The sequence below is a fragment of the Mycteria americana genome, chromosome 4 (assembly GCF_035582795.1).
Source record: "Mycteria americana isolate JAX WOST 10 ecotype Jacksonville Zoo and Gardens chromosome 4, USCA_MyAme_1.0, whole genome shotgun sequence".
Classification (NCBI taxonomy): domain Eukaryota; kingdom Metazoa; phylum Chordata; class Aves; order Ciconiiformes; family Ciconiidae; genus Mycteria; species Mycteria americana.
In genome coordinates, this window is record NC_134368.1 from 38,682,086 (window position 1) to 38,704,921 (window position 22,836).

General features: G+C 40.9%; 1 protein-coding gene across 13 annotated transcripts in view; it reads right to left on the bottom strand.

Annotated features, from left to right (window-relative positions):
- The window catches only part of TENM3 (teneurin transmembrane protein 3), a 502,889-nt gene that overhangs the window by 417,677 nt on the left and 62,376 nt on the right, over positions 1-22,836 (bottom strand). For 11 of the 13 annotated variants that reach the window (XM_075500278.1, XM_075500277.1, XM_075500271.1 and 8 more), the window contains exon 1: positions 13,825-14,051. The exons of 1 other annotated variant lie outside the window; for it this stretch is intronic. The gene's annotated coding sequence lies outside the window, so the exon portion shown is untranslated. Of the gene's footprint in view, positions 1-13,548; positions 13,704-13,824; positions 14,052-22,836 lie in introns of those variants that run through there. One more of the 13 variants, XM_075500259.1, reaches the window with a different exon arrangement.

The window sequence follows — 22,836 nt, forward strand, 5'->3', positions numbered from 1 at the left end:
GTTCACAAATTGAGCTAGCAAAGACTAACTCAGAAAAAGGAAACGGAAAATTAGCTTCGGGGGGGGGGGGGGGGGGGGGGGGGGAATCTTTCAGATAGATAAATTCTGGCTCAGCCCAAAGGCGTACCAGTAGTTGTGTCAGCACCAGGGCAGTGGAAGGAATGAAGGAAAAAGGACACTTCTGGCAGATTAAAGGAAGCTGTAAGTTTCCCCCTTCTCAGATGCATGCCCTAAGCATCAGGCTGCAATGACACATCCCCCCTTCTTTGCCCTCTTCTGATCCAATGAATCTTTAAGCTCTTCATGGGAAGCAGAGCAACTTCAACAGGAAAAATAAAAGTATCAGCATCATAACCTATAGCTAAGTGATGATGACCTTCTCCAGGAAAAAAAACAGGAACTGAACTGTGCTGCCTCAAAACAGCAAGGCTGCACAAGGCATAACCGTAAGTCCATCACAGGACGCAGAATTACCTGCTGTCACATCAGCTGGTACTAAAGGGTAGGGTTAAAGTGTGAAAAACCCCGTGAACCCCTTATATATCCACGTCTAGAAGGAGAAATAGGTGGGCTGAGGGAAAAGCTACATAAATAGCTGCATCTCCTCTCCTTGCAACCCTGAAGCCCAGCTCTAAACGATCAACAAAGGCTTTGGGGAAAGCTGCATTATGAAATATGGTTCTCTTTCAGGTTTGTTTCTCAGACAAAACAATCAATTCCAGGTTACTCTTTCCTTGAAAACTTCTGAGAGGCACAAACCACCGACAGGAGCATTGATAGCATTGACACTATACTGACAACATCTGTTTTTTTAAAAAAAACACTTGAATACAGAAATGCATGGTCTAGAGAAATCAGCCCTCTTATGTTCTCTGTAAACAAGCGCTGATTGCTACGACATCCCTTCTGCTGCTGGTTGAACTCCTGGAGGATGACTGCAATTCGATTACAGAGCAAGGGAATCTCAGTGTCATTGCTTTTCCTTCTATAAAACAGTATATATATATATAAAAAAAATGTGGCCCTACTTTATGCATGCACACATACAGTTGGCAGGGGGTAGGGGGGGGAAGGCAGTCTTGTATTTCAATTTCCTCTCTTTTATTTATGGTTTCTCTTGGTTAGCCTAGTCCCAAAAGTTTTCTGCTGTGATGCTGAGTACGAAACAAAGCAATTCACAGAGAAGAAAAACATAAGTTACAAACCCATTTCTAGGAACTCCTTTTCTCCTGTAGGCGTTTAATTTAATAAGCCAGGAAAATGTAGGCGGTGTGCTACTCCTTTTTTAAAAATAATAAACTGAAAAGGCAGCCCTATCCTCCTTATATTCCTGCCCTGCACCTACCACTACACTGTGGCTGCCTGCTGAACTGGGTCAGTGAGCTGCCTACCAAAGTGGCGAAAAATAAATAAAAATAAATAATATTAAAAAAATATTCCGAATGGTTATTTTTCAGCTGTACCGCTGCTCTGAATTCAGTATATGGCCAAGCAAACAGCTGAGCTTATACAAGGGAGAGGGCAACAGAGTGGAGGACAGGCTGTAAAGGGTGCAGGATGGCAATTTTTTATTTTTAAAGGAAGTACTGGCAGCTTATGAAAGCTTAAAATGTTAATCAAACCAAAGCCTTACTGTTTTTTAAGACAGTTATGAACCACGATAGAGGAGACAAAAGAACAAGTAGTTCCTGTGCTTGCCACACAAAAATCATATAACCCATCTTCTGGAAGTAGAAATTGGTATCTAACAGTTGTTTTCAGCCATCAAGGAGAAATATAACAGGGCTGAGTGAAAGAGTCATGCGAATGGCACAGTAAAGGAGGAAGAAGAAATACTAAGACCAAGCTTTCGGAATCCCTAGTACTTCTGATTTGTAGGATGTGAAATTAAACTAAATATGTTGGTAATGTTATGAGGACAAAAAAGTCTACAGCCATTGTCTACTTACATTTTTGAAAATATCGATGAGCTAGAAGAGTTTTAATAGTTAAGTGCACTTAACCCAATTTTTGCACATTTTCCAATTTAAAATTCTTTTAATTGCACATAGCAAAAATATTCAAAATAGCAGTAGATACAGTGCTTATCAATTAATCTGTTTATAATGAAATAATGTATAAACATGAAGAGTTCTATATATTTGCAGCCACATTTGTTTCTAATGTGCAGTTCATGTATGTTAATGTAGAAGTCAAGGTCTTATTGAGACCTGGCGATAACATTCAACCTACAAATTGATGATGAAACAACAGTTTGGAAATATCTATAATGTGATTTCAGTTATAATGTTAAGAAAAAAAGCAAAACTGAAAATAATTATTTTAGTTCCAGTTAAAGAAACCCTTAACATCCACACTATTTTTATAATGCTCTTATAGATGTTGATGCAGTTTTGGTTGAGGCAGTAGGCATGAAATCCAGTCTGTTTAGCTTAGATCACTAAACTGAGCCTACGCTTTAGGCACCTCACAAAGCAGCACTACTGCAGTAAGTGTCCAACTTTCAAAGCAATGGAGAGAAGGTCATGACATGCTTAAAGACCTTCACAAAGATAGCCTGTTTGGGTGCCTAACCTCAGGCAGACAAGATCCCTTGTAGGCTGTTTCATTTCTGTTCCTCTGCTGAGTGGGTATGAAACTGAAGCACTGCAGATAAAATGTGCTTCATAAGGCACCTGCCTTTAGGTTTCAGTTAACTGCTTGTGCTCAGTGGACTACAGCCCACACCGTTTCCAGTTCAGGTACCTAATTGCTGTTCAATTCCATGTTAAGTAAATGCTTTCAAGTCTGATGTATAGATTGTGAGTGTTTTTACATCAATATGACATCTGGTGATGTAGCTTTGGTTTAGGCATTGTGCTACATGTAAACAGAGGCTCTTTACATCCAAAAAGTTGGGAGTTAGTGAACAATCTTTTTATTATTATTTATTTCATTAATGTTAAAAAACCCCAGCATTGTAACTTGTAACTCTCGTCCATTCTATAACAAACCACATGAAAAAAATTAATGTCAGAAAAAAACAAGAGATTTGAGATTCTCATATTAAGTCAGTTGATATCATCTTTAATCCAGTCTCATAATAAAAACCTCAACAAAAAGCTGTTAGTCTGGGTTCCACACATGATGTTGCCCATAAACAGTAATGCTAGCTATTGTGCACTTAATATAAACCAGTAAACTTAAATTCTGTAAGGTCAGCATTGTGTAATACTTAGCAGGTATGTGTACAAAAATTAAGCTAGTTTTTTCTTTCTTAACATTTGAATTAATTTCATCAAGTTTCCAGTGCAGGGCAACTTACTGCACCTAACAATGATTCTAGAGTTTGAAATAAGTGCTCAAGAAAGAATTTTTAATACAGTTCTTTTTTGTGATTAACGTATAAAAAAAGAGCTGACTTCCAAAGGTAAAACAGCTCTTTTCAAGGAATACCTTGAAGTTTCTAACACAGAGGGTCCTCATTGCGCTTGACCACTCCCACAAATCCTCTTGATGAGTTAATAGGAACTATCTTATACAAGCAGGGTGGATAAAAACTTACCCCTACAACAGGTTATAAAACAATAAAATCAGTTCATTAAAACTGATTAAAACAGGAATACTATGATTTTAATTCTGAGCCCATTAAACTGAACTATTCTTGCAACTGCGGTCAATGGAATTAGCATTGGCAACACTGAATTCAGCTGTGATGCCCAACCAGTAAATTCGACATCCCCAAGAAGGATTGCAAGGAGTGCAGCCAGCAGGCATGGACTCGCAGCATAATTTAGGTTGGAAAGGACTTCTGGAGGTCATCTTGTCCAAAACCCTGCTTAAAACTGGTCTAATTGAATCAGGTCTGTGCTAGTAAAAAGTCTTTACCTCTAAATCAGGAAGCTGGAAGCAAAGCGCTCCTTGGGAACGGTCCCAAGCACACATCCCCAGTCTTAACTGCAGAACCATGCCCAAGAATTGTTTGGGGGACCATGAATTGGTACAGATCAAAATGCTATAAGGGTGCTCTTTAAGAGTTAAGCCATACAGATGATTGTGTCCCAGCATGTGGGAAAGTTACAGCATGGCGTTTAATATGGTAGTATAGGCATAACCTCACCGTGCCCCCTTTTGGACAAATGTGCTCTTTTGTGTGGTCCAGCAAATAAACAGTCATTGGACCTGCTTATTGGAAATGCTGGGGGTGGAGGGGTGGAAATTACCTTAAATACATTTAACAATAAGGTTTGACTGAGGAGCAGAGTGCAGTCAGACCGCTCAGTGCTTTATGGTCTCTCCGTAAAAACTGAACGGTTCATCAAGTCATTTCTAGTCAAGTATTTACTAAAAAAACACAATGCAAAGGTAGACTTATACCAAAGGTTATGGGCAGGGTGTGTAATCCCATATCAAGAAAAAAAAAAAGGAGAAAAAAACATGCTGATTATTCTCAAACTCTCCTCATCTTAAACAGACTATCCTCTGAAAGCAATGAGCCTAAGCCTGTATTCCACTGATCACAGACACAATGCTTATTCACTACACAATCTCATTGAAGTCCCTGGAACTACCAACTGAATAGATTTAGAGATTTGCAGAATTAGACTCAACAACAAACACATCAAAACCGCCCCGTTTCTTATTTTTGTCCTGAACTCGCACTTAAGAATTCAGAAGCTGAGTTCAAGAAAATCTGTATGCCCTGTAACTCACATGATAAAAACATAATACTTGTAATTTAAGAAGAAAAACTGAGGTACCCACAGGTAAAAAAAAAATAAATAAAATAGTCTTGTATTTTCTGCTTTCTTTGAAAAATAAGGCTTTCAAATGAAAAATCAAGATGATTCTACTGGCATTGTAACTCTCCCTGGATAAATAAAATCTGATAACAATAATGATCACAGCAAAGCAACCAACACAAAAGTTTGCATCAAGTAAGTAAATACAAAATACTCTGCTCTAGATTGTTGAATTAATTTGAATGAGTGTCACCATTTTGACTGAATGAATTTGTTATTTTGGACCTCAGGAATTCTACCTCCTGATGATGACATGTTACGGGGAGAGCAGGGAGGAACATCACCACTCGCATCCCTTTTTTAATGACAATGTTTAAAATCTCTAACAGAGTTAAAACATCTTGTTTAAAAAAAAATGCTTCTATAAAACACTAGAAGATATTAAATTTCTGTTACTAATTCTGCACTGAATAAGTGAGAGTTGACTTATGCAGTTAATATTGAATTTAGTAATTAAATACATGTCCATATTGCATGCAGCCTAGCTGGAATTCACTACATTAAACATACTAATTAATTTGGTCATGGTGTGTTTTGTATTATAATTCAGCATTTATTTATGAGGCCCACATATTCAGTTTACTGAATTTAATGACTGCACTGTTCTTAAACATATCATTAGAAGTGCTAACATTTTGTATCATTAACCCTGTATCATTTCACAATTAACATAAAATTATCAAAAGAATAATACAAGCGGCTATGCACTTTTAAGACACTTAAAACATTTCTGAATGTAATTATAACTATTTCATGCCAAGTAAGAGTTGATATTCCTTTTTCACTCTAAGATATTCTTCACTCAAGAGAGAAAATAAAACCCCTGCTTTTCTGATCACTTATTACTTTTAAGTTTCCTTTAAGTCATTCATAGATGTATTTCTGAGTTATCATACATTTAGACAGATTGCTACCTCTTATTGACTGCAAGAAATACATGAAAGATTAAAACAGGCCACAAACATGAATATTTCATTACAAGGCAGGTCTTGTTTCGTGGTCTAATAATACACAAATGACTGAAAAACTTTCTGAAAGGTGACGAGCATTTCTGCTCCCAGCATTCACTGAGATGTCACTATGGGACCTCAGACCCTAAGTGTTTCAGAGGTTTGTCGACACCTCCCAACACATTGGCCTCTGCTGAAATCACACACTTCTGCAATTGTCAGACAAACCGGGGGGGGTGGGGGGGGGGAAGGCAGGGGAGAGGAATCCTCCTATAATTTTGTACTGTAGCGCTTACTAAGTCAAACTGTATTGAATGGTCAATGCACGTGCACACACACATACACATATGTATATTTTTAAAAGCTGCCAGAAAAGGTTTTCATTCATCTGCCAGCAATTTATATCAAAATCAAAGTATTACTTTTGAAGATTAGGCAATTAAAAATGGTGTGTGCATTACTATTGCAAGAAGCAAAGCAAGGTATGAAAAAGAATCCTTCCTACCGCCTATACAATCTCACTCACACACAAAGTCATCTCTTAAATCGGGCCCAAAACAAAAAGTGAGAAACTGTAATGCTAAAGGGCTCTCTGTTGCCCAAAGTCTTAATTTTCTAACTAGTTATGGATGAAGGGAAATCAAATTTGAAGACTTAACACCTATCAGTCTGACTTACCAAATGCAAGCTAGAACTCCTCAGCGTTCCCAACTATGTTTTTATTTGTTTGGTCTAAGCTCAGATAATCGTTCATGGAGACCCAGTATTTCTCAAGTTCCACCATTACTTTAAAAATATAATGTTTCTGCCTTCGGAAATGGGAACAACCGTGAACAAACGACAGTTTAGTAATTGCTGCCTGAATGTTAAGACTTCCAATGACTTTGCCTTTGCTGCTAGAGCAATACACAAATGCTCGCAACTTGTAACCAAAATTTCAACCAGCTGATTTGTTGGAATATCAAATCTTTCCTCGGTTCCAGTTGCGTAGGTTTGGATGATGCCACGCAACCTTCTGACATTGAAATCAAGAATATCTCTTAAGGGGAGTAGGGAGACATCAAGTACTTCATATATTCAGTAGCATGAATAAAGAATGTCTTTCTAAGAAAAATTGATTTAATAACATGAATTATTTTCTGCTTTGCCAAGTTCAATAACAGAGGGAGATTTTTTTTTTTCTTTCTTAGTGGAAAATAATGTCTGAGCCACAGCGCTTTTCAGGGGCACCAAAGCCTATTCAAATTAGCAATGTATTTTATAACAGGGAAGACAAACTGTTAACAAAAAAAGAACAGTTAAAGCGAAGTCTAAAATTGAAAGCATTTCATGAGTATAAGCCCTACACTTCATCATCTGCAAGGTAAATGACCATGTCTTCACTGAGGTGAGTAGAGCTATGCTGGTTTGCTTTAGCTGAGCATGTCGTAGCTTCACAAACCTTCACGCTCTCATTCATAAAAACAAAACTACTCCACCTACCCAAGCTTTCTGAATGTATAGACGGTAACATAGCTGAGAGGAAAAATGTTAGCAATACAATCTGGCTTTAGATTTTTGTTAGACAACTGTGATACTATTTACTTTTATGAAGCTGCTCAGCGCTCATTAGTCTCATAAGCATCACATCATTAGGAAAAGAGATTTGTAAATAAATGAACAATTTGCTGTGACAAGTAACATTTGATATTTTTGTGTTAAAAGATGTATTATTGCTCCTGTCATTAGATTACAAACTTCTTGAGACAAGTGCTGGTCAGTTTATTTATGTGGCACTCTAAGCATAAAGTTTCAGTAGGATTTCTTTAAAAAGGTCAGACAAACGTTCAAAGAATTATAATGAGAATGGATGAGGTCTTTGAAGGACGATGCAGTCTTTCATTTGCTAATCTAAAGTACCACTTATTAGCAATGATGATTTCTTCAACCACTACACAGTCACCCACTCCATGACCCAGACAAAGTGTATCAAGGGCTTCTATGATTTAGGAAACTATTGTTGTATTACGGTAAATCGTGTGCTGATTACATTTTTTTCCCCTCTAAAAATTTTAACATGCAGCTATTACAATTCCTGCCAAGAAAAATATTTTAAATCTATATTTCACCAATTTTACCATTGACAGGATTTTTCTTAAGACACTAAAATTGTCAAGACTGAAATAAGGAAATAAGACACATTAGTTCCTTTGTATGTTGGTTTAACTGCTGTCAAAAAATACTACTAGAAATTCAACACAACGTTGGAAAATAACACCAACAGCACTACTGATTTCAATACGATGCGTTCCAAGTTCCACACCAACAGAGCTTTTATGATATTTGTTGTTTTTCTGAACATTTTTTCTATGCTGTCACAGTAAAATTAAAGTTGTAGTTAAGATTTTTGTAAACTGCTGTTTTACACTTCTGTAATTCAGATGCAAAAATACAGATGTAAAGGTTAAATTTTGAATTTAAAATATTTATAGAGTATCGATTTTAGACTGTCATTTTAGAAAGATATTCTCCTTCCTTTTAAAATAAATTACTTGAAAGAGTAAACAAAGTTGGCAAACATGTTTTGCACTAAAAATTTCTGCAATCATTCCAGTGTTTTGCCAAGGAGTGGGGGGGACACACATACAAAACAATGAACAAAACCCAGAGAAACAGAGACTCTATTATTACATAATTATAATCCATAGCTAACACATGTTAAGATTCTCATTTCAAACATTTACCAGAAGTGTGTTAAAAAAAATAAAAAACAGGAAAGTCAACAAAAATAATTTAACACGTCTTTTCTCATGTTGAAAACTGGTTTTGTTTTCTTTTATACATGAAGATTGTATTTTTAGTCATGAAAGCCTATTGTAAAACTACACCAAAGTTGCTACTATAACCTATTATGCACATTTAATATATGAAAAAGATTTTTAACACAAAGAGATACTACAGACTCCCAGTTCAGTAGTACACAGCAATCCAGGTAATTTGCTGATTTCAGTGGATTTGCAGGGTACGTTGATCAGTGCTAAATTTAGTACAGCACTTTCCAATTTCTAGTTTACTGTTCTGCTTTTTGTATTTCTAGACACTAATGTTTACAATTAACTTTTTTGCAGACACAAACTTACACATCAAGTATCAACAACCTCAATCTGTTACAGACACAAGTTGCAAAATTTAAAATAATTAGGTCAGCTAGGCTTGAACTTGTATGTCGGCTTTCAGTCTAAATTTGAAAAGCATGCCCACTCCTTTGCAAGACCCACGGTGTATATCAACACAAAACAGTTCCAGGCTTAAACTACTTTTCTATCTTGTGTCATCCAAGCATCACCTTTGCGTACAAAGTACACAGTAAATATACTGTAGGATGAAAGTTGTATCATGCAGACAGACTTCCGTCTAAGAAGGTAATCAGAGACACAGTTTGTGTTGTAGTCTCTATTTAATAAGACGTTTAAAAGATTATTCCCTTTGTATTAGTTCAGTAGCAGCTATTTCGGTTACAGTATTAAAATGAACCAGTACTGAAAATGTTTCTTCCACAGCAAAGGACTGAGCTAAGCGGTGTGGAGCACTTACAGCCTGGTATAAAAAACATTTTTTAATTTTATTAGCTTCTGATCTGCATAAGACCGGAAATATTTTTATGCAGTGCTCCAGCTGCAATGTTCTGTATATTGTTTACATGCACGCTTAACTAAAAGACTCATGTAATTAGTTCAATATGCAAACTTAAAAAACCTACTGAATGCAATTAGCATGTCTTGCAAGAAATGCATAAGTAACCACAATTTAGATTGAAATCACTATCCTGATAATAGATGCACACACATAAATCTTCTTAGAACAGTGTTTACTATTTTCAGAAGTTTCTCATCTTTTTTTGTTTGTTTGTTTGGCCTTTTTTACTCATTTTTCTCTCACTATCAAGAAATCAGTTTTTCCTGAACTTTAAATATTTATGCATCACACTCAGCAGTAGCGTGTGACCATATACTATTGGTTAAGAATGAAATGGTGGTGAAGCTGAGACCAGAAGGTGCACACAGGGAATGTGCAAATATTTCAGTAGATATCGAAACAAGCACTATCCTTGCTACTTTTAAAAGAGAAAAGAAGAATTAGCACGTCTTTCATTACCTACGCAGGCAATATGCAGTAGACGTACACCTTGTCATCTGAAACTAGCCTCATGAGTTTTCATTTCAAACACTAAAGCTATTCTACAAAATAATCTAGCAGACATGCATTGTTACAGTATGTAGGGATGCACAAGGACACTATCCGTGCATTATACCTGTCACTCCAGACTGTATGTGAAGACCAATACCATAGTTTAAGGAACACCATTCAATACAGGCGTAGGGTTTTGGGTTGTGTTTTGGTTTGTTGGTTTCTTTTTCTTCATAAAAACACCCCATTCTTTCCTAACTACTGTGTTGAGCTTCAGTCAGGCCACAGAAAGGGCACTTGAGTCGCCTGACCCTGTACTCAAACTCTTGGAAGCCGTAACACTTGTTTTGAAACAAATCACCTCTGGAGATGGAGCAGGCTTGCTATCAATCACTAACAAGTTAATTCCACATAATAAGGCAGGTTTGGATGCAGACTGATACATTGTGAAATGCTGTATCTAAAATTGATTAGAACAGCACTCAAAATGAATGCAGCCCTCCAAACCACTTCTTTGCTCAGAAACATTAATCTCAATTATAAGGAGAGCTTCATAATGGTAATGCTTGGTATGAAAAAAGTATGAAATAAATCAGGTTTTATAAGACACAGCAATTAATCAGTTTTAGAACTAAGAAAAGGAAAGGTTGTTAAAGCGGCACATTTTTACAACAGTACTCTTTAAAGCCTCTGTAACCTCCAGAAAATTCAATGTTTAGGGTTTTGTTTTGTTTTAATTGCTCGTCTGACAGTGTGGATACCTACCCTAACTTTGGGTTTCCGACATATTTTACCACAAGCTAAAACTCTTCGCGAATAATACTACTGTATTACAACGTTAAAGCATTTATTTTAAGATCACAAGATACTCTTCAGCCTATGAAGAAGAATCGCGTGCAAGGATCCTGAAAGAACTTACTTATTTAACCAGTTAACCTGGGAAGAAAAATTTATTTCATCAAACCAAACTCTTTACTATAACACACTAAAATTATTTCTGATAATTTTTTGTGCAGTTGATACTGCACAAACTTGCAGGAGCTGAAGTCATGTTACCACTACAGTTGCTAAAACATGTATTCATTTAATAGAACAGATTATACAGTAAAGCTATTCTTAAAAGAATAATAATATTATATACATATGTTAATCTGATTAACAATCTCCAATGTGTAGTACCACAGTTCAAATCTGCCTCTAAGTCTTACAGAAGTGTAACATTTTTTCAAAATCTTATGCAAGTATATTTTAAGATATCCCTTTAAGAATTTTATATTTTCTTTTGTACACTGCCACAGAGATGAGTTTTCTATAATAGAAATGCAGCATTCAGTACAGTAAATGCCGTATCACTATAAAATTAAAAGTACTTCTGACCTGAAGTCTTAGCATAAGTCTCTGGTGTTTTCTTTTAAGTCTATATAGCACAATGCCCCTTCACGAACAGCACCTGATCCTCCAAGTTGCTGAGCACTCACAGTTTTTATTGGGCCCAATCCAAAACTGATGCAAGTCAGTGGGAGTTTTTGCATCAATCTACATGGGCATCAGTCTGCATAAGGCTGACTGATTTCAACTGGAGGTAAAGGTACTCGGTATCTTACTGAGCCGAGCCTATAATCTGTTAATTGTTGGGGCTAGGAGATGACAAAAACATACTTTCAGGTTGATTATTATTTCATTTTCTGATATTTTATAGGTTTCGTATCAAATAGCTGCTTATTAAAAGCTGCTATTGTGGATTGATTTGTAACTTTAAATCTAGTTTCTATTACTAAATCCTTTTTTCCCTTTTCCATTTGAACAGAGAATAATTACTCCTGGCTCAAAGAGATTTGACTGAAGTACCAGTCTTAACTTGCTAACTGGGTTATGAATGTTATTCTGCATTTGTTTCCTCCAATAAATATTAAACAGAAGAATCTTCTTAGCGTGGTCAAGTATTTCTTCTACCAAAACAATATCTTTCATCTCAGTGTTCACTCATGTAAACTCATTTCACTTTTTAATCTGATGTATGCATCTAATATTTCAGTACTGTTGGCTTTTTTCCCCTCCTCTAATTTACCAGACCACTGAAAATAACCCAGCAAGTTCATAACAGCAAAGCTAGGAACTGTAAAATAGTATTATTTTTCTCAACCTATTGTATTTTCCCCAAATGCAAGTGATATATTTTTCGTATATATTCATACCCATATAGGGCCCATTCTTCCTAACCATTCTTACATTACACCCAAGTACACTTCATGAAAATCTTTCCTCATCTACAATACTAAACCAATCTCCTAGATATGAATGCATTAATAATTCTGAATAGCACTTGGATTATTTTAGAAGGGAAGAGCAGCTGTATTTTTCATCAGAGAGTGTCTTTAAGTGTTTTACAATTAACTCTTCTGTAAGATAACTGACCATAGACAAGCAACGTTTATATTTCAATATGCTCTTTACTAGACTGAATTTTAGGACGTAAACATCCACAAAATATTATCGTAACTCTTCAACGGAATGATGCAAAATACTTTGCATTAAGAAGTATATATAAAATGCAGCAGGTAACAGCCAAATAGAACCAGATGAGCAACCAACTAAGAAGGCTTAATGTAAACGACACATGATATTTAGAAAGTATGAAAATAAAACTACTAAAGTTTTCTTATCAAAACGTATTTTAAATCTAAAAATTTAGATGAGCCTAGAACTAGACGATATCTTACAGAAATAGCTCCCATTAAAACTTTTCATGCCATGCGAGTGCATAAAGATGTCTTTTCGTGTATTTTATCTTGATACATTACTTTGCTTTAAAGCAACTTCACAGCATAACTTCAAGCCCACGGAACAACGGACCTGCTTCCTACATCCACCTAAAGAAAAAACCCACCAGATACCAGAAATGTTTGTAATTTCATGAGGGAGACCACCCCTTTCTCTCCCCAAGGCACAGTGGCATACAGTTTCTTTCGGTCACCGTGTGTTTTCGCTGCATAGTAACGCTATTCGCACTACAATTTATTGAGCAAATCCTTGAAGACGCTATCCTTGATGGTTTTTCCTCACAAACCCCCCTCCTTTAGCAGCAGAGCAGGTAAAACCCGGTAGTATTTCCAGAGTAGCAGACCACCCGGTAGTCTGTCACCGCCTGCAACCGTTTGACAAACACGCTGCCAGAGGACGAGACACAGGGAGGGAGAGCCCCGCGCACACGGACCCGAGGTAACACGAACGAAGTTCAAAACCCACCATAAACTTACTAGGATGAGCTTTCGCACCTCCGCCCTCGCCGCTACGCTCCCCAGACAGAAGTACGGACACTTCCATTTATCTTCCGAGAGCGAGGAAGCCGACTTGGGAAAGCACCGAAACTGCTGCGGTGGCAAGTCCCACCGCCGCCCCACGCGGCCGGGAGCGCGCACACGCCCGCCGCGCGCACAGGCTGCGGGTGGGGGGGGCCCGCGCTGCGCCCCGGGGCGAGCGACCCCGCTCCCGCCACAGCGCGGGGCGCAGCCGGGTTGCCGCCGAGGCCGCGCAGCGCTGCTGGCTGAGCCAGCCCCCCCCGCTCGCCTCCGCACCGCACCGCCGAGTTTCCACATCAAGTTGCGCCCCCGACCCCTCCCTCCAGCTCCCCCGCGCCCACGTAGCCCTACCTGGGGCCGCGCTCCGGCCGCAGCCGCGCGTCCCGGGGCGCCCCGCGGCTCCCGCCCGCCGCAGGTCCCGCCGCCGGCGGTGCCACCGCGGGGGGGGGAGGGGGAGGGAAGGGTAGGGCAGGGCGGGCCGCCGCAACCCTCCGCCGTCCCCCGCGCACCGGCCCCCAGCCCGCTCACCCGCCCGCCCTCGGCCGCGGGGAGGGCAGCGGCCGCGGCTCCCCGCTGCCGGCCGGCCGGCCGCCCCCGCGGGCGCGGGGAGCGGAGCGCGCCACTTACCGCGGGCGCGCTGCGAGCCTCGCCGCCTCCGCGCCCCGGCAGCAGCGCGGGGGAGAGCGGCGCACGCCGGCACTTTGTCAGGCCGGCCGGGCGGGCGGGAGCGGAGGGCGGGAGGGAGCGGGGGGAGGGCCGGGGGCCGGGCGGGGGGAGGGCCACGAGTTGCTGTCCGCGCCCCCCGCCGCGGGGGCTTACGCGCCCCGCGGAGTTCACTTTCCCCGCCTCCTCCCCCGCCGGGGCGGGCAGGGAGTTTGGCCCCTCTTGTTGCGGGAGGGGAGGGTGAAGGTGCGCGCACGGCAACGTGCCGGGCGGGGGAGGAGCGCGGGGAGGAGCCGCCGCCGCCGGCACCTACTTGCGCCGTAGCGCGGGGAACCCGGCCGAGGGCCCCGCCGTTCCCCCGCGCCGCCCCGGGACGGGACCCGCCGGGCTGCGGCGCCTTTGCCTTCTGCCCTCCCCCCTCCCGGTTCGCGTGGAGTGCCGTGGCGCGGCGCGGCTCGGCTCCCACGCTGTGCCCAATCAGTGCATCCACGACGGCGGCGGTGATTTAGGGGTCATCCGCGAGCGGCACTTCAGGCTGATGAATGGCTCTCCGCAGCTTTCTGCCCTGATGAAGGTGTCTGCGTGCTCCTGATTGCAAACACTAATGAACTTACAGGGCTTCATTACGCATTCCCTCCTCCCGGCGGAGGCAGAACGCTTCCGTCCGCCGTGTTTTGTTTTCCGCGGGGACCTATTTATTTTTATGAGGCGAGGGGAGGAATTTGGGGAAATAATCCGCGGCTCCCTGCAGCGCCGGTGCCGCGGCCAGCCCGCCCAGGCACCTCGCCCGCTGCCGGCAGCCGGGGCACGGCGGCGGTGGGGCCGCCCGGCAGCCCCGCGCCCGGGCAGGCCGGTGGGTGCCGGCAGGGCTGCCCGGCCCGGCAGCCCCGCGCCCGGACAGGCCGGTGGGTGCCGGCGGGGCTCCCCGGCCCGGCAGCCCGCCCCTGGCACAGGCGGCCGCAGCCCCCCCGCCCCGGCCTCTCCTCCGCACTCCGGCAATTTTCGGAGTCAGGCGGGAGCCGGTGCCGAGTGACCTGATTACAGCTTAAACATCTGCTTTTAAAGCCGTTTCTCCCTCGCGTACAGCGGCGCTTCTGCGTGTTTTTCTCCCTGACTCCTCGGCATCCTCTCGACTCGAAGTAGTAGCTGTAACTTTTCACGCGCTGAGATGTTACCTGTCTGTCCGTCTAGGACCGCTCTCTTTGTTACGCCTTTGTCCTTTCCTTTTACACTCAAAGGCGTTTCACACACGAGATGCGAAAGGCTCGGGGAAGTTAGACAGATGAGCAGCGTTGAACGCTGAGCTGGCTGCCCGCTGGAGTACTTTGATTTTCCAAACTTAAATTTATCTGCCACATCTCCGGCTCTGCAATGAAAGACGCGCGACTATGCTACTTTAAACGCTCCCAAGGAAAATCCCCATATTCCCCGACCCGAAATGGCTGGAAATGCCTCCTAATCATAGAAACGTTACTGCAGGTGTTGCCGACGAGCATTGCTAGGGGTGTAGCTATGGTCCGTCCAGCAGCTTTATCTCATACGCGAGTGTTTCACCCCCCTGTTCTCCGTTGCGTTTGTACTTTGCTAGGCTCGACCTGAGGGGCAAGGTCCCTGGGTATCGGAACCGATTCCACAGTGCTGAGATCAGCGTTTGAGAATTAGAGCAGGCGCTGCGCACACACCCGCTCAAACCGCCAGCCTCACAAGGCACCGCTGTGCAGCAAGTGTAGCAGAAAGCCACAAATGTTTGAAGCATTTTTAAGCGGACAGCCAACGTGTAATTCATAATATTGAGCACACAGAAAACAAACCAGGTATTTTATAACGGAAATAACTTGTTTGCATCCCTGGGAAAGATGTAGTATTACTAAGTAACTACTTTTAAATCCAGGTTTTGGAAAGTTCTTTTGAAGATACCAAAACTAAACCAATGGGATGGAAATGAATAATCTGCACTGACTTTGGGGGTGAGTCTGAAGTGGTGGGATTTAATTTTAAAAGGTAGGAGTCACAGAGACCTCTCCAGATAGACTTCTGTGCAGATAAGTGCCCAGGCGATATAGGTAGAACTGGAATCGTCATGACCTTGTCTTTCAAATAAAATATCCTACAGAGGTTTTAGTCCTTATAAGAAAGCACTCGAAGTGTGAAAATGTGAATTGCACAAAATTCTTTGTTACAAAACATATATGGCTAGACAAACATGGGTAATCTTAACCCTGAACTTACGCCAAATGCTATAATTGTTGTTGCATAGTATACAAAAGAGCATTTCAGCTACACTAAAAGCACATCTTGTAGAGTCAGGGCTTTACATATGGTTTACTTCTTTTGGCTTACAGTCCTCTAACACAAAATTAAAAATTGTATTTCGCAAATGCAAACATACGAAGTGGTATATTGTTGCACTACTACTTCAGCCATTTGCATTACCTTAGCTAATTCCATTCATCTAGTACTAATTTGAACTTTTTACTGCCTCCAAATATAGTGAGTTAAGATGCTCCTCTATTATAAATAGAAAGATTATATAATTTCTTCCTTGCGGAAAGCCCACCGGATAAACAACAAACGTCAACTACTTACTGATACACACTTGAAGTTCAGAGTAAGTTATTTTGGTGCTCTTAACTTGAACATAACTGAAACAGCATTACCAGGCTTACCGAAGTTTAATTAAATTCCAGCCTTCAGAGTTGAAACTAATTTGAAAAAGTGTGCAGTCACATTTGGGTTAGAGCTTTAGGAAAGTATCTTCCTAATGTCAACTACTAAATGTGACTAAACTCTCTAAAATCACGGTCCAGCCCTTCCTTACTCTGTTGGATTGCCTATTTTAGTCGAGAAAGAACAAAAGGATATGCGTTCCTTACCGACTTCGAGAGACTTTTTTTTTTATGTGACTGTCAGTAAATCTTTTTGGACGGTGGGTGTTAGTGAAAGCAGAGAGCAGGACGTCCTCTGATGCCAGACATGCCGGCCTCTGCACTAATCTACCAGTAACACCAAAAGATGAGACAAATTCAAGACATTGTCACGTTCTTTCCAAACTTCTTAAACTGTGTCCTTAATGTGTCCTTCCGTGCTTGAACGGTAACTCGGGCTTCGCCAGGCTTTTCTGCACTTTCTGCTCCCAGGACTCCGCACCGTTTAGGATACTCGCGTCTCTGAAAAGAACAGATCTCAAAATCTCTGCGTTGTCAAAGCTCCTTGATCTACAGCTCATGGAGGAAGAAATTGTTCCTCAGCACCCATTTTCCTTCGGGGTAAGCGGCAAGATGCGGTTTAGTGCAGCTAGGTAGGGGTTGCCTCTACGTGATGGACACAACTAGCGACGTTACCCTGCACCAGGATACTTCATAATCACAATCCTAATTAAAAGAAATAAATAAATGCTCCTTTCGACTCTTCCATCAATCTTGCTGGCTGATCCTAACATGGCAGCAACTCTCCCCATTTGTTCTCCGCCCGGTTAGCTCCACGGCTCCTGTTCCCGGGCGAGCCCCGGGAACGGACCGCGTTAGCAGCTGCTCGAGTGCTCGCTTTGGGAAAGGCGGCGGAGTCGCCTCACTTCCCGCCCCGGCTGCCCGTGCGGGGCAGCAGCCGGCCGGCGGCTGAGCCGCGCAGCCCCCGCCGCTCCCCGCGCAGCGCCGAGAGCGAACCGCGGCGGGAGGGAAGGTGGCCGGACCGGGTCAGAAGGTGGCGAGCCGGCCATGACCACGCTCTGCCGTAATCCCGGGCGAAAACCGCATATCCCGCCCCCCCCCGCCTGCCTCTTTGGGGACGGGGAAACTTTGGGGAGAGGGAGCCGGGCCGCGCCGCTCCGCCGTCAGGGGGGAGCCCCAGCGCGCAGGGATGCGCCGAAGGGTAACTGAAGAGCTCTGGGGGACACGTGTAGCTGAAAAGTAAAAATCCCGCGGAAAGAGGCGCGCTATCTCGCCAGTTTTGACCCCCAGTGTGCTCTGCTGCCAGAAGTAGACCGAGAAAGGCGCTTTCCCCGAGTAGTGAATTGTGGTCAAATTGTAAACCAAATATTCTAATCTGATCACTGACAAAGCCATAAAATTAAATAGCTGTCTGCAGAGGGAAATATGTCTTAATTACCTTAATTAAAGCAAGATAGGGCCTTACACACATTCATTTTGAAGCCACTAAATGTACTGATTATCATACCAATCAACCTTTAAATGGGGGTCATGCTTTTCCACTACATTAGTTTGTGTTCCACTGCATAAAACAAAGCGATATGGGAAGCTGACCTCTGGTGAGGATGATGCACTTCAGCTGCACACAACTGCTGACCCTCTTCATTGGGTTCTTAGGAAAGAACCTGAAGGAGTTTGCATATGATTTGGAATACAAAAATGCCTTTCATATGGTGTTAATACTGCATTAGGAACTACTGGCTGAGCTAAACTTATGGCCTTAAAATCAAGCACATAATCATTTTAATCACCTTGTATTCATAAGTAGGAGCCATCACAAAACGCCGTTATCGCCATCAGTGTCAATTAGTACATGAGGCCATGAAAAATGTAAGATTTGTGTTTGCTGGTATAGCACTTTCCCAGGAAACTATACCTGGGGGTAACTATCCATACTTTCCATTAACAGGAGGAATGCAGAATATTTATAGTGATTCAGAAGTCAATATACAGACCTTATATGCACATGCGGAGGTTTATGTAATAAAGTCACATTTATTCAGAATTTATGATTTTTGCAAGAAGAAAGAGGCCTTGTTTTAAATAAACTTCATACCCAAAATTAACATTTTTTTTCCCCCTTTATAGCTTTCTGGCTGAAAGATGTATGAAAAAAATCATTATAAGAAATTCCACCAATTAACTGTTCAAATAAAGGAAATCTACAGAAAAGATTATTTGAAGAAAAGATAAGCACATAGAATGAGGAAAAAAGAAACCAAATGTGCTTTTCTGTTGTCTGTTTCTTTCCTTTTTCCTTCTCCCCTGCCACATCCTTCTCCTAGTAGAAGACATCACTAATAAATGCAGTCTGGGAAACACACCTCTCTAACTAAAAGCTCTAATGAGGGACAATGATCTGCTATTTTATTTTGATAATTTGGATGTTAATTGCTCTGATGTGCCTAAACAGAGATTTTATTAAAATATTACTCGTTTAAAAACTTTCTTAGACTGATGGTAGTAAAATATGTTGTATTCAAGATGACTGCTTTCATTCCTGGAAGACAAGAGTTCAGGCAGCAGAGTGGTAACAATCTGTGTTTGTTCCTGTCTGCTCAGGAGAACTGTTTCTAATTGATCTGGCATGGAATTTAGTTGGAAATGTGTATGTTGCAACCTAAGCACAGTCCCTGTATGCTTTGTAAAGTGATCACCATATGGGCCTTATTTGAAACATTTGAAGGTTTTAGCCATTAACCTTGTTTAAACTGAGCTGTAAATTCAACTCTCTGAGCTGAAAAATACATATAAGTGTGTGTGGATGTATATCTATCTATATATGAATATTTATGTGTGTATATATATGAATCTAGATATACATCCACACACACATATATGCAATAAACACACATCTACAGACATGCATACACACTGACCATTGTTAGGTATCATGAACATGTGTCAATTATTTGCATATTATTACTAATTAATAAAGGTACTAGTTATATTTTTAGAAAATCTGTTGAGTGAAAACAAATGTGGATCTAAAGAGGAAGTTCCTGGTATTACAGAGACATTTTCAATAGATGCCATTTTAATATTTGAGGGTATTTTTATACTTTTTGTGGAGAAAATATGCTTAGGTCTATTTCCACATATCAGAATAATTTTTAACCACTCTCCTGATGTCACGGAGATTTAATTAAGAAAGCCCAGATAAACTAACAGCAAAGCTGTCTGAAGTTCCTTCACAGAAAACTTTTAGGAGATAGTGGTTAACTGTGATTCTTTCAATCATAGGGCCAATTATCAATTTTTAACTCTCTAAACTCTTAATAGCCATTTCTTGTTCTGAATGTAAAAGGAATGGCTAGACTTTGTTACAGGTAATAGTGCTAAGTTATGAATGTTGATGGCCTTCTTGTGCAGCCTTAAATTACGCTGGAAAAGATACAGTTTCTTTAATTAAAAAAGCTGCACTGAACTAATCCCTCTAGCTGAAAAAAGAAAAGTTTTAAGCAATCTCTTTCTGCTCTGGGAGAGAAAAGCAGACAATACCATAACAGATCAGAAACATAAGCTATAGTGTGCAGCCAGGAGCACAGCAGGGAACTGAATACTGCTCCGACTGTGTCATTTTTTAATCCCCCATCCCAGTTTTCCCTGTCTGACCTCATGCTGAGATGAAGTTATCACAGAAGACAGCTTTACTCTCACCAATGAATCCAACCCTGGATCTGTATTATCCTCAGCAGATCAAAACACCGCTTTCATCAAATAGCATTATCTGCATAAAAGGCATGCAATTGCCCGATAATTTCACCCAAACTATGCTATTCATTTAAAGGACAAGAAGAGAAATGTAATTCATTCCTTTTTTCCCCCCTGGAAAAGCTAACTTATACTTCACTCATGGGAACTTTCCTTTTTTTAACACAAGATCTCAAGAAGAGGTCCATTAAAAGTTTCCCCCTGGTTTACAATTAATTGTTAGAGTACCCCTGTGCCGCTTGAGTGACATAAGTGTAGTTATGCAGAAAACGGGCAGGGAGAATTCACAAAGCTTGCTGTAGCCATGATACTGATTCCATTAGCCATGGTTCTGCTAACCCTAATAATCAAATCATATATGGCATAATTGTAGCAGCCTAAAAATAAATAGTAGCTGAAGATATTTACAGGAGAACTGGGTGATATGGGCTTTCTTACAAACAGAAATTTTAAGTCTAATCGTTTTGCCCTAGCATGGAAAAGCTGCACCACAAGATCCTGAAACATTCTCACTAATGTATGTGTTGTTTATAACAAACATGCACATATATTTAAAAACTCATGCTGGTGCCTTGTCTTCCAGAAAGGAAAGTGCATGATGCTGTGGCTCATTGGTTTTATTGATATACACTACAAACAGTACAGTCATGACGGAGGTGGGCAGATTGCTCCAAATTAGTGCCATTACAACAGCTATTGTATTTGGACTATTCCACGTATTCTGCAGAAAATTGTTAAACTATTCTTGGTATTCTTCTGCTTATAAAGGGCTTATGCATATCTCATGTTTCTTCCACAGAAAAATTATAAATAATTTTTAAACATTTTTTGTTTTGTTAATACTTGTATGAGAGAGTGAAGATTATTTTATGTTGGAGTCTTGTGCTTTCTAGGTTGTTGGTAAGAGGTGTTCTTGTTTTCTGAATGGCGGTGTGGATGTTCGGCACCAGAAGCAAGCGCTGATTTGTATCTGGCAGAGGGAACTCTCTTTTTCTAATAGTACAAAGGCCTTGATATGTCATGGGGCTGCAAATGCTAAACTAAGTACTTGTCCTGGCCTAAATATTGTCTACTCTATACAATACTCTGCCAGTTACTTTTCTTTAGGACCACTGGACAGGTACTGTTCTCTATTCAGAGGATAAAACTTTTTTTTTTCCAGCATGTCTTTGATACTTTTTAAAACAGAGTTCTTTGAAGTGGCTCAGAGGTTTGGAATCACAGGAGCTGCCTCAGAAGAGATGGATTAGTGAGCCTAACAGAGGCGCATCACACATATACCATGGGGCTACAACCTCTCTGTGTACATGCAGACTCTATGAAACTTCATATTATAAAAAAAATCAGATTAGTCCACAACTTTCTTGGGTCTTTCCAGCCTCAAGATAGCGCTCTTTTTCTCCCTGATTTCACAAAAGCTTGGGATGTTCCAGTGCTTCTTTATAAAATTAAAATATGTAAATATATATATATTCACTTTCCCTGTCAAGTGATATCTTATTTTTTAATGGAAACACTTTCCTGTCATACCTGATAGAGGATCCTGATGAAGGAGCCCCGTACCTGAAAGCTTGTGTCGATTATCCAACTATATCAGCTAATCGGAGAAAATAAATGTTTTTTACAATCCTTGCTTCTCATATAGTCTCAGAACATCTCACAGCGATATAAATGGTGTATTATTATTGAGGAACAATGTATGTAAGTCCAGTTGGTTTTGGACTTGTGTTCCTAAACATTATTTCCTATTTGAACCCTGTTTGTAGGGTTTATCATCTGTTTCCATGGCAATGGAATGTAACTTCTTAGTGAAATATTTTTTTTTTAAATTTTTTTTTTGTTGAAGTGGGTTATACTGCTAGGCATTCAAACCAAGATTCTTGTGTGAAAGAAACAGCATGAGCTGAAAATGCTAATTTCCCATATTGGTATGGTACTATGCTATGTATAATCATATGTGGAGCCCCACATGCTGTTAACGACTTAGGAGTCCTCTTTCTGTTTACGAAAAGCAGAGCAATCTGATGATGAAGGAACCCAGGAAGAAGGAAAGTGCTAGTCAGGAAGCAAGCTGTATGCTCCCCTTCCTCCAGACTTCAGGGGTACTTCTTACCTACTATTTTGTGGAGCAATGACATAGATAAAGAGTAGGTCAGCTCTACAACCATGCCACTGTCCAGGTACCAGATACGAAGACGAAAGAGTATGGTAACTCTGGTAGTTTACTAAGTAGAGTTTTTTTTTTAATCCTTCCATCTGGTTGTACTATGGCAACTATAATCAAGAGTTCTGTTAATATGCAAGCATGTTAACTGCATCGTAACCTATGAGCATTACTTTTAAAAAATTACAAGAAATATAATGCAGAAAGCCAATCCTCTCTAGAGAGATTTTCATTTAGGAAAAGCAAGGAATTGACACAGAAAAACGAGCATTCATATATACTAACAGTGCAATCAGAAGCTTTACCACAGATGCAACTATTGATGCCCTTGTATCAACTTTGCTAGACCAGAATTCACTTTTTTAACTTAACATTTATGCTATTTCAGGACGT